This window comes from Corapipo altera, unplaced genomic scaffold, assembly GCF_003945725.1.
Source record: "Corapipo altera isolate COAL_440 unplaced genomic scaffold, ASM394572v1 2b, whole genome shotgun sequence".
NCBI lineage: Eukaryota > Metazoa > Chordata > Aves > Passeriformes > Pipridae > Corapipo > Corapipo altera.
Window position 1 is genome coordinate 8,466,129 of NW_020884874.1, and position 14,885 is coordinate 8,481,013.

General features: G+C 41.7%; 1 protein-coding gene across 1 annotated transcript in view; it reads left to right on the plus strand.

Moving 5' to 3' along the window:
• The window catches only part of FOXO3 (forkhead box O3), an 89,164-nt gene that overhangs the window by 29,839 nt on the left and 44,440 nt on the right, over positions 1–14,885 (plus strand). The window lies entirely within an intron of this gene.

A 14,885-nucleotide genomic window follows, 5' to 3' on the forward strand; every position in this document is an offset into this window, starting at 1 on the left:
CTCTTGATTTTCCCCATCTTTCAGTAATTCACATTAGAGGTAAGTGAGCAGTGGTTGTTATAGGCTGTGGACTCAGGTTCCTAGTCTCAAAAGAATTACATTCGTCAAAGAAAACAAAAACCGTGCTTCCCTTGCAGTACAGCAAAATGGCTGAGCTGAGCAATTCTTCTCATTAGGTCTGTGACTTGCTTCACTCCCTCACATACAATTATACACGGAGAGAAAAACTCCCATTGGATATTTTTGTGCACATCATCCAAGCTTGAGGACTTGGTCTAGAAAGATTAAACTCGTGTTCTGTGTTTGCTGCCAAGATGCTACAATCCACTGGAGATAAAATTAATTCTTTTTTTGCTGAGTGAGAATTCAAAGCTATTTATTAATAAGGAAAAGCAAGTGCCAGATCTTCCTCCTTGTCTCATAGGTATGGGCATGTGAAGGGTACTGGTCCTGCTTCTGACCCTCCATTCCCCTTTTCCAAGGGACATTTTGTACAAATCACCACTAGAATCATCAGATTTCTGAAACCAGGTGTGACAGATTAGGCTTTAATTTAAATGCCTTTTAATTTAAAGTCATTCATGCTTTTCGGTGTTTCAATTTGTACAGTAATGAGGAGATTTTCAGGTATAATAGAAGAATTGGTGTCTCAACTCCTGTTGGCTTTTACTGGGTAGGATATGAAGAGAAAACTTCCCGTGCTGCTGTCCTTGAAACATCTCTCTGTAAATGTCTAACATTTTGTGATGAGTTGGTCTTTCTCTCCAGGAGTCTTTGAAGCCAGTATTTTCCTGAACTTCTTACCAGAATTACCAAGCAAAGCTTTATATTCAAATATTTAAAAGATTGTAATTGCTTTAATTAAAAAAAAACATGCACATACCTGTATTTGATTTATATTACAAGTACCTGTATTATCAGGTTGTATTTGCCAGAGTAAATACCTGAAAGGTTTTAAGAACCTCATTATGTTGAAGCTTATGGACTGAGCTGGCCTGTTTCTCAGGTTCCACAAGGTTTTGTCCTATCTTCCTATGTGTGTGCGTGTTTATATGGGCGTATATGTGCCCTTGCATTTACCCTACCAAAAAGCAAGCAGCCTGAAGAGCTGTAATCATCCTTGGTGGGAATAAATACGCATTGCCTGGTTTTCTGGAACTGTTGCAAACGCTGGTGAAATTGCCTTGAATTGCAGGAAGAGGTCTGGTTTGCTCCCACCTAAGCAGTCTCAGTCTCTCCTGTGCAAACTAAAGCGAAGTGGGAAAGCTTTGCTGCAAGTGAAAACCAGGCTTGGAGCACACACTGCCAGGTGAGAATCACTGGCACGAGTTAGCGGTGTGCAGGTGATCTTCAAGATTTCTACCTTGAAATTTCATTTTATTTTTTTCCCCTTGGTGGAGTTGTATTGGTTGCTTCTGCTCCCACTTAAAAATACATGTGGGGAGAAAACATTAGGTAGGTGACAGTAAGGGATTTTCTGCACACTATTCTGTACGTATTTTAATGCACACTGTCAAACAATATATCATAACACCTATATACTTTAGCATATATTTCTGCAACTGTATGTAATGGTTCATCAAAATACCTCGTGCCAAGAGGAGTTTCGACTCGTGTCCCCAGACGAGTTGGGGACCAGTGTGAGCCAAACTCCTTTCAGGAGCCAAGGTCAAGGAAGGCATTCTTGAACTAAGCCTAACATCATGAAATCTCAGGAATTCAGAAGTTAAGTTTCACTGAGAAGTAAACCATGTAAATGTAATAACGGGAAATATTTTTTTTCCCCAGAACAATACAACAGTCCAGTTGTATGTGCCTTAAATATGAAAATAGCAAGGGAGGCTCTAAGTAACAGAGGTTACTTAGGAGGAGAGGGAAGGGAGGGGGAAGGTGAGAGTCTCTTTTTTTCTCACCTCTGCCCAAGGAACAGCGCTGTAATGGAGGGTCTCACTGGATGTGTGAGGGTGTTTGGAAGATACACATGTAAAATCTGGAAAGAGCTTTCAGTTTTGGGTGCAAAAAAGCCATGTCTGTGAAAGTGGTCTTGGGAAGAAGCAGAGCAAACAACACTATCATAATGCGTCTTCTCTTCCTTGGCGTGCAGTTGTCACGAGAGATTTGTAACTCTTTTCTTGGTTCATTGTTCCCCAGCTAGTGTGTACTCTCCATTCAGTAGTGCCAGAATTAAGATGAAGCCTGCCCGTCTCAATAAGGCGGCTTTGTTGTCCAAATGGCAGCACTTGTATAGAAATTGGATTGACTCCAGCAGAGCTTGCACGATACACTGCAAAACTGTTGTCATATGATCCTTTTTATTACTAAGAAAAAGCCTGTTCTCAAAAAAGCCAGACTAGTCCTCTTTTTTTCTGCTTTGTTAGGGAGGGGGAAAAATCACCAGAAAATTCTTTCTATTAATAGTAGACTGCAAATTTGAAAACTATACCTAATGTTTGAGTATAATAAAGAGATTGGTTTAAGCAAAGTGACATTAATGTAGAAATATGATAGAGCCCAATCTACTTCATTTTATGTATCAGGAGCCTTGATTAATCAACTCACAAATCTAAGTAAGCGTGTACCGTTTAACCTTAGCAAGAGAGGATGGGAGGTGATGGCACAACGAGGAAGGGAGAGATGTTGGAGTGATGCAAAGTACTGCTGTTGTTTCCTAAAAGTACGTTTCTCCCACCTACTTGCATTTCCACAAGATGTGGAAAATAGGCAGCTTGCTCTGAACAAACAGTTGGAATGAGTGACGATTTCTTGTTACTTTGAATTCATATAGCACCTAGTACTGTGAGTCCCTCATCCAGGCCAACCACAAGGGAGGATGAATCCTTATGAGAAAGACATTAACTGCTAATGTCTGCTGGTGCTACTAATGGAAATTACTATTTCAACTCGAAGTATTTTATTCTCTAAGAACTTTTTTCCTCCATTATGGAATAAAGCATCTGTAAATAGAACACTTCTTATCAACTAGGGTCCAGGTGCTGCATTTGAAAAGAGAATTTTCTTCCCTTTCTTCTCTTTTTTTTCCCAGTCACGTGCAGAAAATAGGTGAACACATTTTGTTACGATTATTGATACTATTTGTTAACCACAAAATTTTATTTACAAAATTGTTTGTTAACACTAGGGTAACGCGATGAGGAATTGCCTTAGGTCTAGATGAGTTTTATAAAGCAACTTTTTTTGTATATTTAATTTATTAACGCACTTTTGTCTTGATAGGAAGACTCATTTTGCAGTGCTTTGTGATTTATTAACCGTTTCTTCTTTAGCTTGTCTTTTGCAAAAATGTGATAATATTTGTACAAGTGTTGGTAGCTAGAAAATTTGAGTTCCTAGCACATATAGAGTAGAATTAATAGATTTCAAAGCTGGAGGGACCCATTATGCTTATTGTCTGACATACAGGACATCAAATTTCATCAATAATTCCTGCATCAAGGACATAAATTCCAGCTGAGCTGGAGGGTGCTTTAAAGGTATCCAGTTCTGATTTAAAGACTTACGATAATAAAGCTTTTGGAATTTTTTTTCCAATGATTAGTTACCTTCTTTTTTTTTTATTTTAGTTATAAGAAGTTTTGTACTGCTTTTCATCTCTGAATTTGTCAAGCCACTGGATTTTTTTGTATTCCATTTTCGTGTCCTAGCTTCAGCTGATGTGTGATATCAGAGACCTTCACTTAGTGAAGGTACATAAGACCAGGTGACCTCTCAGTCTTCTTTTAGATAATCTAAATCAATTGGCTCCTCCTGCCCACCTGAGAGGTGTATCTTTTAGGACTTTACTCTGGTAGTCCTTTATTCTTCTTAATATAATTTATGTAAGTATTGCTCATTATGGTTAGGTTTTTTTTCTATTATGAACACTAAGCTTTTTGAAATAATGGGATTCTGTAAAACCCTACTTATTGTTCCATCAAGCACTAGTTCCATGTCCATCTGAAAGTACTATGAAGTATTATCTTTGTTTGGTAGTTGTGGAGGCAACTATTTGTGCAATGAGTGACTGAGGAACTGTCTATTTTTAAATGTTCCAGGACTTGGGAGGGTTATATGCTAGATAGGTGTGCCAGGTGATGGAGACATGTATGTCACACCTTAGGGGGACAGGAGCTCTACTCTGCTCTTTCCTCACCTCCTGAAATGTGCTTCATAGTATTTGAGTCTCTTTGCTTGCTCCACAGCTCCGTTGGTAGCATCTGCCTTTGTAACCGAAGTCTCCATTAGAGTTCACTTCTGTGAGAAACTTTCTTGTGCTAATAATTTGCTTAGGCTATGTCAGGATTTTTGGGGTTTTTGTTTCTTTTTTTTTCCTTCTTCTAATTGAATTTAGTTTGTGGATTTTTGTTTGCTTGGCGTTTTAATTGACTATATTTCTGATGTCAGAGTTCCAAAATCCCCACTTCCTTCTGTAGACCTCTCTGTAGGAAAAGATTTCTTTACCTACCCAGGTATGCAAAGTGTTTTGTTTTGATTTAAGTGGAAATAATGTGGGTCTTCCCTTCTGTATTCTTGATTCATTTCCCTATTCTGTTCTGCATGTGATGAAGAATTTAGCCTTTTGTAGATGGCAGGGACTGCAGCTCTCCTGAAACCACTGGAGCTCCAGCCTCCATTTTCTGCTGCTCTTTGCTTGCCTGTTACTTTTCACTGCAGTTTGCAGGGGGAAGTAGCACTGAAACTACCACTTCTTGAAGAGAAGAAACTGTGAGCAGTGGTGCCACGGAACCACTTGCAAGAGGCTACAAGCCTTATTACCAAAGGTCATCAGCATGTTGGAAACCTTTTCTACCTGCATGGAGGTGTAAAAAAAGTGAGAGGAGACAGAGTATAGTATAATGTGATTTTTTTTCAGACGTTGTGAGAGGGAGCTGCTATTTGTGTCATGCGTGGCATCTGTTCCTTGAAGGTTAGCCATGGAGAGGGTGGTGCTTGTATCCGCAGGTGGTTATGGCACTGTCTGCATGCAGGGAAAGGTACAGACGTCTTCTCTCACTGGCAGGCCACTGGAAGCTCCATGACAATTTTGATTTGCTTCCGTGTAAATCCACATCCACAGCTTTCCAAGTACATGGCACAGTGGAGGTTACTATGGGTCACTTAGCAGTTTCCACGTTTGGTGAGGCTGCTGTGTAGCGCTTATTAATGGGAAGGGAATATAACAGGTAAGCCAAGTAAATGGATTAGCCGTAAGCAGTCCTATTGTTGGCACTGCCTGGAGATGGGTTGTGAACCAGGCAGGCATGTCTTGCAAGCGATATTCTTTCATCCCCCGATTACAGAAGAGCAACATAAATAGAGTGGCCTCCACTGAAATGATTCCTTGAGGAAAGAGGCATTTAAAGCCAGGGGTGGTTACGGGTACTTGGAGCAAAGTGTTCAGCCAGCCTACCGTTTCCAAGAAGGAAGGGAGGGGGAGAGGGGAAGGCGATTAAGCCAAGTTGTCTCCCTGTCGGTCTCTGTCTGAATGCCTGAAATGTTAGGGACAAATGGTTCCTTTGAGGCATGCAGCACTGCTGTTGTCTTTAGGACCTTCATGGAGCAGCTTTTACCTTTAACTATTTTAAGTGGTTGGCTACTGTTGGCTTGAGGGGGAGTTACAGAAGGAAGGTCACTTCAGAGGGTGTCTTTGTATTTTATTAACAGGAATGGTTGGGGAGGGGTAGAAGCAGTGTTCACTTCCAGTGGACATATTTAGAGAAAGCATTTACTCCTTCACAGAGATTGATAATAAAAATCATGGTTTGTGCCTATAGTCCCTCTCCAAGAAGGGTATATGACTTTTGAGTCTTCTCTGCCCTAAACACAAAAAAACATGGGTTGCCCCTGCCAACTGGGCTGGCAAGATGCCCACCCCATGCTGTACAGTGGCAGCCAGGGGTTGTGTGGGATGGGAATGCTGGCTTGCTGGTGTTTGTCCCCTGGCTCTGGAGGGTGACCTCTCCTTTCTCCCGTTCTGTGGCTTGCTTTTCAGCAGAGTAGGTAGCACAGATTAGTTCTCACTTATTTACGGCATGGTATGGTAAATAAGTGGTATGGTAAATAAAACCATACCACAGATTGGTGGTGTGGTTTTGGTGTCTCCCCCCTCCCCAACCTGGCAAGGTTTACAGTATTGCACGTGTTTAACGGTGCAGCTTGCTGGGATCAAAGGAGTTTAGGAGGCTTAGGGTTGGATATTTATGCATTCATTTATTACCTACTGTTGTCATCCATATTATCTAAAATTACTCTAACTGTAAAGCTCAGGCAAAACAGTTGCCTCCTCACTGCAGTGTTCCTTACTGTGCCTGCTGCACTCCAGGCTTCTTTCAGAGTGAAGCAGTGTTAACTGGGACTGCCTCCAACCATCAGCTCCTTCGGGCCCTACTGCAATGGCTGTGTGTGTCCATGGTGCTCTCTCCAAGCAAGGGAGGAGGGGGTTCTCCACATCACAGCTCACATCTGGTGCGTTGAATCGTACTCTCAAGGAACTCGCTCCACTGCCCATCTTTCCCATTATAGCACTTATGTACCACTCAGCTGTCACAGGTATCTAAATCTGGTCTCTTTATGTCAGAAAAAGACTCTTTCTAAGTCCCATCATCAGTCCAGGATTTCTACCTGGGTATAAACAAGCCCTTTAAGGTGGGCTGAAGGGGACTTTAAATACACAAGAGGTATTGGGCAGTTCCTGTTCCACCCTCGCTCTCCCCAACTGCACTCTCTCTCCTTTTTTTCCCCCCTCTATTTTATTAAGCTAATGGGATTTTTAGCTGATAGCAGGTCTTTGATGAACATAGAAGTACGTTTTCTACTGTGTGCATTAAAGCCCCCTGTCTTCAATGCAGGCTACGTTGTTTAAAGTGTCCTGCTGTTTCTGCCAGGTGGAGTTGCAGGAATTAACATAGTTTTATTACCTAGAAACAATCTTTCACTATCTGCAGGCAAAAAAACTGGGAGATAAAATGAAGTCAGGCACTTTGTGTCTGGAGACTAAGGCTGTTGAGAGAACGTGTTAAGTGTTAAAGGACTGCAGGAACAGCTTCCCTCTGAGACGTGTCCGCTCTCCAGTGTAAACCCCATTCTGCAAACACTTGGCCATAGGCATTTGAATCAGCTGAGGGAACTAGGGAGAAGCGCAGATCCAGTAAATATGCATATATGGGATCTGCTCTTCCTCTCTTCTGGCTCACCTTCCATTGGTATCTATTGTCAGGGATACCATCAGGATCTGTGACAGATCCGTTTCCCCATGTAAGTGTAACAAGTTTTGCCATTTCTTCAAGGGCATATCTATCTTTTGATGTTTCTCCCACTGAGTAATAGGATTGAAAGTCACAGCAGTGACTGAAGCCAAGTCAGAGAAAGATCTGTCTTCTGACATCTCAGTGTCCCAGACCTGGCACGATGGGCTGCCTGCAGCATTGTCCTGACACTTAGAGGTCCCACTGGTGTGTTGTTGGAGAATGTGTGTTCCACAGCCACTGCTGTGGGAGGTAACAAGCTCCTTCAGCAACTCATGTTCATGAAACTCCTTAAGAAAGCTCTCTGTTGGTGCAAGGGAGGTGGAACCAGGCTAGGTGTTTTCTGATTCAGCTGTTTGCACAGACAGACTTTAAAGTCAAAGAGAACCATGTAGCCACGTACTGTATCAATTTATCCAAAACCTCCTATATCAGATTGGTATGTGTTGGAAGTACAACAGTCTTTTAGAAAAAAATTGACTTTAAGCAATTGGTCTAATAGGATTACTTATTTTCTGATGTGCTTGATTTTAAATCTTCGTAAATCTCCACATGGCTCATTTCCCCCTCAAAATTAATGCTGGGCTTTTTTTCTATGTGAAATAGTCTACAGTTATACCAAACAGAATTAGTATTTAGCATAGCATGGAAATAATGTAATTTGAGTATGTCCAATTTTCATTTGAGTTTTTTATTTAAAGGATTTCTATTAATGCAGATCTTAAAACATCATGCAACATTGTTAGCAAATCGAGGCATAAAATGACTATACTGCTGAGCTCCCTGCAATTCTCCAGTGAGGCTGAGGACCTTTCTTGGTGCATTGCATCAGGTCAGAGGAACTACTTCAGATGCATTCTTCTGCTGCCATTTCTATGATTGCTTCCACCATAGGAATGATAAAGTGATATTTCACATGACTTTGTTCTTTTGGCATTTCTTCACAGAGAACTTTGCAAAGCTGCAAAGATCCATTTGAACTCCACTTCAAGCATTGAGGGTATCAAAGAGTGGGTACATACCATCAGTTTTGGCCTCATTTTACATGAAGAATGGATGAGTTTCATTTCAGGAATGTTAATTGAGCCATTTGAGTTCAGGTATGAACTCTTTGCATAACTGCATTTCATTGAGGGAGTGAATTCACGTGACCCTTTCCTGTCCCTCCTCACTTGTGTCGTTTCATTTTTTCACCACAGCCCTGCTCCTGGTTTATTCCATAATCTAGATTATAGCCAAGGGCAAGACCTACATAAGCATATGGTGCACATTGCACATTGCATTATCTGAAGTCATGAGGGTGTGATTAATGGGCTTAGGGTTTTAATTTGCCCCGTCTTACTCTTGTGTCTCTTCCCAGTGAGGTTGCAAAGTCTGACCAGTGACTGCAACATGCGTGAACCAAGTGGTGAGGTGATTCTAATTTCCTTGAAGTACTGGGCAGCTGCTGGAGGTGAACGTCTGCTGTAAGGAGAGAGGATGATCTTGCTTCAAACTGGCCAACCTGGTTTAAATGGCACTGTTTTGTCAGATCCTAGTGTCTCAGGGCAGCTCAATCTCTGCCTTCTGAGCTACACTGGAGAGAGCGGGAGACCTAATTAATGGGTTACATAAAACAACGTTTCAGGTGTTGCTTGGCCTTGTGGAGTGGTGTAGATGATGCAAGTTTGTTGGGGGGAACCGCTTCCAGTGTACTTTCTATGATGGGGTTCAACAAATGTGCAGGTCCTGTGAAAGAGGAGCACATATGAGCTGGACCAGAAGTCTGATCTGCCTGTGAATTTGTGATCTGGAATTTGAAGGTTGTACCTTCATCATCGAATTTCGTGCATAAAATGATTTGTTGGTGCAATACTTGGCTGCCCAGGAAAAATATGGTAGGCATCTGTCGCAGCAAGAGGCTCTGGCTGGCCTGGCAACTCGCCATGCTACAGGGGCTGGGGCTTTACCATGTGGTGTGGCACAGCGGAAGAGGATGAGTAGATCAAAGCAGCAGGTGCAGAGGCTCCTGTATTTACATTATATTCAAACTGAGCAATTTATTCCAGACCAGATTTAATCTAGTCCTTTGGACCACATGTCCCCCCAACATTTGTGGGTTGAATTGACAGATTAGTAGAAGGACTGCTTGTTTCAGATCCTTCAATCTCCATTAAACGATATCAAGGCATTTGTTGCATCCCTGGACCTGAATTTCCTATTAAGCTTTTTTTTGAAAGGAATTTCATTTGGGCCCAGCAGAGCCACCGTGTGAACAAGGCCAGCTTGCAAATGGGAGAGATGGTCATGAGGATTGCTTCAGAACTGCTTTGGACCACTCACTCCTGTGGATACAGATGGGGTGATCCTAGCTGGAGATTTAAGAAGCCCAGGTTTCAAGAAGCCCAGGTTTCCTTTGCATCTGTGGCACCAATTGGTGCCCCGTGGCTTGTGGGAAACCACTGTACCTCAGACCTCCCCATCTGCTTCAAGTAGGGTGATGTGCATTCTCAAGGTGAAAACTACTTCATCACAGCTGAATACATCCTGGCTGCTGGGGTTCTTGTAAATACTGCGTGTGTGTTGTGATGGGGGATGGGGACCTTGCACCTCATTCATCTTGCATGTTGCTGCCTTTGTTACTTTTGCAACAAACCCCACACTTCATTCATAAAATAATCTTTAACATGTAGCAATGGGACATGCTTGTCAAAATGTTGCTTGCTGTCAACCATACTACCTTGATGATATTTCAGACTTGTGTTTACTTGTATAACACATCTTAGAAGGAAAATGAGGTGAAGTTTCAGTTTACAGCCAGCTTGCTTAAGGTAGTGAAATTAACTTTAGAGATACAGAAATTGAAGTTGGATCCCTTTTATGCATGGTGTGGTGTTCAAACAAACTAAATTAGAAGCTTTGTTTGTGGACTGATACTCAGAATTCCAAGTTTTTATTTATCTTGGAAAGATCTAATGGTTTGCTTTTAGTAATAACAGTTCTGCTAATTTTTATGGTAGGCAGTCAGATGTTGTTGGCTTAGATATCTGTGTCCTTCAGAACTGCTGTTTTAATTTTTGGATTTGGAACAAACCCAGCATCCTAAGTTAAAAGCAAAACTTTTCTCAGCAGGTTTAAGCAAAAAGGAAAGCGATTGTATCACAGAATATATGCACTTAACAGCTGAGGTTTTTGATTCCATGGTTACAACAACAAAACAAAAAAGCCTCACGCATATAGCCAGTTGGTGATTTTATTGTTCGAGTTGGATGGCCGTTCTTAAAATGAATTTTAATGGACAAGAAAGAAAGAAAGAATGTGGTGCTGTACTTGTGCAACTGGAGTTTGTGAAATAGGATTGGAAAAATATGCAGAATAATTGGGCACATCCTGTACTTAGTGAATCACCAAGCTAGTGCAATAAACATTGCTGCGTTCGGAAATTTAGATCTATACCTTGCTTTTGCCAAGAACAATGGGTATTGCTTGGGATCGTGGGCTGTCTGAACTGTGCCTCATGCAACGTATTTTTTTTCTTTGCATATTTTGTGTTCTGAGGTAATTTTTGGTTTCATAAAATAGGCATTGATCCAGTTCTATGACACCTTGCATTTGCTTAGACTGACTCGGTGGAACCGAGTAGACAAACCAGGAACTGTAAATGGCAGGACCTCTGTAGACATCGGTATTGGTAAACAGAAAAAGTTCCTGAGCAGCGAACTATGCAGTCTAATCCACATCTTCCTTCAGAGAAACAGTCTTTTGTCTTCAAAAGTAAAAACAAAAGCTACAGACACTTGATAGTTTCAACCTTGTTTGCCAGATAAGAGGGATAAACTCGTGAACATGTTTAAGAAATTACTAAGTTTTCAGAAAACAGGCTGTTATTTAAGGGACGTGGGAACCATTACGAAGCCAGAAACAAGTACAAAATCCCAGTCTGCTCTTGAATACACATGTGGCTCTTGCAAATTATGAGAGCTGCACATGCACAGCCTTAATGGGATTTTGATGGAAACCATCCAGGGATGGAGTCTGGCTCCTGGTGAAATTAGGACTGCTGTCTGGCTAGGACTGAAGTTTGGGTTTCAGGCAAACTGATGGAGATGTTTTCTTCCCTCAAGGAAATATGTGTTTAGTCGTCAGCCAGAAAGACAGGATGGCTCGTATGCAAGGTTTTGGTGTGTTGCTTAGTGTTAGCTCTGGACTTCTTCCATCTTCTTTACTTACCCAAAAACATGATAGTCCATTTAAGGAGAAACGTTACTGTTTTTCCCAGTAGCAGAGGGAGTGAACTGGGTGTACACTGAATGCCGTGCTTCCGTTGTTTCACCCTGTTAGGACAGCAGCCATCCAGGAGGTGCTAACATCATGCATTTCTGGTACCATTGAGTTGAATGGCAGAATTTATGTTTTCAGTCAAACCAACCAGTAGTTTCTTCAAGTGTCTGCAAACATGGATTGATAAGTCCACAAAGGATCTTTTACAGTTCTGCTCCATCTGAGGAACAAGAGCTAAGAACGTAGGAATAGGTTGGAAAAGTCTCACTAGCCCCAGAGTAGTATTTCTGTTCAAAGTAGTGGGACAGACAGAAAGAAATGGTATTACCAAAATTTCTATGTTAGCAGAATTTTTAGAGGCTAAACTTTAAAAGCATAACCTTTTTTATTAAAGATGTAAGCTCTCTTGGGGGAAGAGAGAGATGGATTGAACCAGCAGAAAGCATCCTCTGGTCTTCTCACCCTCCTGGATAAATACCATTAAAGGTTCAGGACATTCCTGGGGAGGGGAAATCAGTTTTCTGCACTCCTCAGTTCAATGCAGATGCAGCCATGGCCATACAGTAGGTGACTCATTCTGTGGCCATCTCTTTTATGATAAAACTGTTATGTGCTACATCAACCATTCAGACATTTTGTTTTCTAATTTTCTACCCCCGGTTCCCATCAATATGAATAATGATGCTTTTAGCAGAGTGGTGGAAATGCTCCCTGAGACATACTACCAGGGTAGGACGTGCTGTTGGTTGATGCCGTGGATAGTATTAGGGATACAGGGACATAATTGGCTTGAACTTCTGCTCACCTCTAGACTTAAATCCAAAGCTTTTTTATCAAGTTCAGATAAGGTCTCCACCTCTATTTGACTCCCATTCGAGCTCTGTCCTTCTGTGTAGTTCCTGGTGGTGTCTCCTCCTTTCTGTTTGGGGTTTCAGGTGGGAGTGCCAGCCTGTTGTGGATGCAACAGTTGAACCCTGGCCTACAAAACCCAGCCAGCTCAGATGATAAGGAAAGGCAGTTTATTACTCCAAGAGCTGCCTTTCCCACATCAAGTAGATTTGCATCAGGCAATTGCATGAATCAGATCTTGATCTTTATTACCACAAAATACAGCAAGGAGAATCCCATTTCTGAAAGTCTTTCTACTGTACACAAATCCAGATGTAAACCCTGCTCTGTGCACAGCAAACGAGACTCGTATGTATTTTATTAATGTAAGTGTAATGTAATTATTCTCTTGTCCATCTGGCAGGTGGTGTTTTCATTAAGAAGTGAATAATCTAAGCTATAGGCTCTGTAGACGGGGATGAGTATGGAGGAGATTCAGGTCATCTGCTGTGGGACCATAAATAGAAGCTAACAAGGGAGCCCTTGCTGCCCTTGTCCACTAAAACTGAAAATCTGTTGCTTTTATTTTTCCTTTGTCAGACTGCTTAGAACCTGGTCTATTAGTGAAATCTTTTCACCATCAGCAGTTTAATTCCTCATTTATGGTAGTTGCTGGGGGCACAGTGTGGAAAAAACAGGTGTTATATAAGAGAGTGAAAATTAAGTCCTTATATAAACCACTATGCATAGGAAGGTAAGATTAAAATCAAGCTTCTGGAGGTGCCCTGTGTGTCTCTGGGTGTGAAGTACCGATTGAAAAACAAACTGGCATTACTTAAGGGTTTTTATTCATGTAGAAGGTCCTGATTAAAAAAAGCAAAACAAAACAAACACAGAAGAGCAACAAGCCTGAACCGTCCTCAAAAAAGTTTTGAGAGGAGTGGTATGTGGAGGTCTCTAAAGGAAATCTGGTTGCTCTCTGCCCATCTGTGTGGCATCTTCTGTTTTCCAGACAAAGTTTTCTGATGTCCACATGGAAACGGGAGCAATTTCCTCTTTCCATGTCCTAGCAAGACTTTTCTTGGCACAAGTGACAGCACAAGGCCTAGTTTGAGTTTTGCCCTGGAAAGATATAAATATCCTGGCCCTGTCCCAGGAACATTCAAGCAAGGATTAGGTTTTATTTTTTATCTGGTAACATTCAGGGAAACCTATCAGGTTGACCAGGCTGGGAGGGGTGTTCATTTAGTAAAGCTTATAAGTAAAGAAGAAAACCAAGCTTTAAAAAAATTATTATTATTTTTAGTCTATAATTTTAAATCTAGAAAGAGATGCTGAAATTGTGCTGAGCATCATTTGTTCATGTATAGTGTAGGCATCACCAGGCGGAAGGTTAGAGATTGTCAGTGCCCTTTTGTGAGGGTACAGATTTCCATTCAGATGGGCTTGTTCTTTCACAGAGGATCCTGCTGATTTTCCTTCCCAGTAAAGCTCAGGTTCAATTGCTGTTCAGCCAGGGTGGAGTGTGGAGGCCGTTGCACCACCACTTCCAAGGAAACACCTCCAAGGGTGCTCATTACCCTGGCTGCAGATAATGGGAAACTGAAAACAAACCTGAGCAACAGCCCCTTGAAAACAGCTTTAGAGGCTGGGTGCCAAACTGTTTAGTGCTGTCTGGAGGTGCTAGTGTGTTCTCTTCTCATTAAGGGTGCTGCTGAGCTTCTTTCTTTTGTAGGTACTGAGAATATTTGAAAGGAGATATTTAACTACGGCACAATTTACTCAATACAAGGTGCAGTGGGAGTAGGGACAGTAAATACAGCATCCCAGGCAAATGGTGAGCTAGAGCTTTGCCAGGCTATAGTAAAACATGGGTGAGCCTTTGTCAGACATGCTTTTTCCTCTCTATTTAAAGATGTTATTTATCCCCAAGACTTCATGAAGCGTTATCTGGAAAGGCTTGCTGTGCAGATCAGTCTTTACCCTAAGCTTTCTTTGATACACTCTGCTTAGGCAGGGTTTCTCAGTTTCTGCAGGAGTCAGTGATCTCAATGTATAACAGTTTTATGGTTTCAAGTGAGAATTCGCTTCTCTCAATGCATCAAGCTTCAGTCATTTGTATTTGTGTGTGAAGGTCAGTGGGCTTGTCAGATACCCAATTGTAAATCCTGTCACTAAATCAATTTCTTTTAATTAAAAAAAAAAAAATATGCTGCTCTTCAGAAGAAGTGCACCCTTTCATCTGGACAAAACCCATTCTATCCCAACACAAATATGATAGCCGTAAGCTCTCTGCTAGTCTGATGTTGGCTCTGTGTCTACTGGTACGTTGGAGGTTTGGAAATCTTGGTGGTCAGAGGGGGCTGTGTTTTCCCTTCCTTTGAAGAAAATGACTATTGTTACTACTTTGACATCATCTAACTTTTCATCATCAGAAGCAGAAAAAGTTAGTGTCAGAAAACCGGTAGCCACGCCAACTGGAGAGACATTCAAGCCCCCTCCTCGCTCCCCACAGCGCCTGCAGCAGAAGCACACAGAAATCTGTCACAAAGGCTA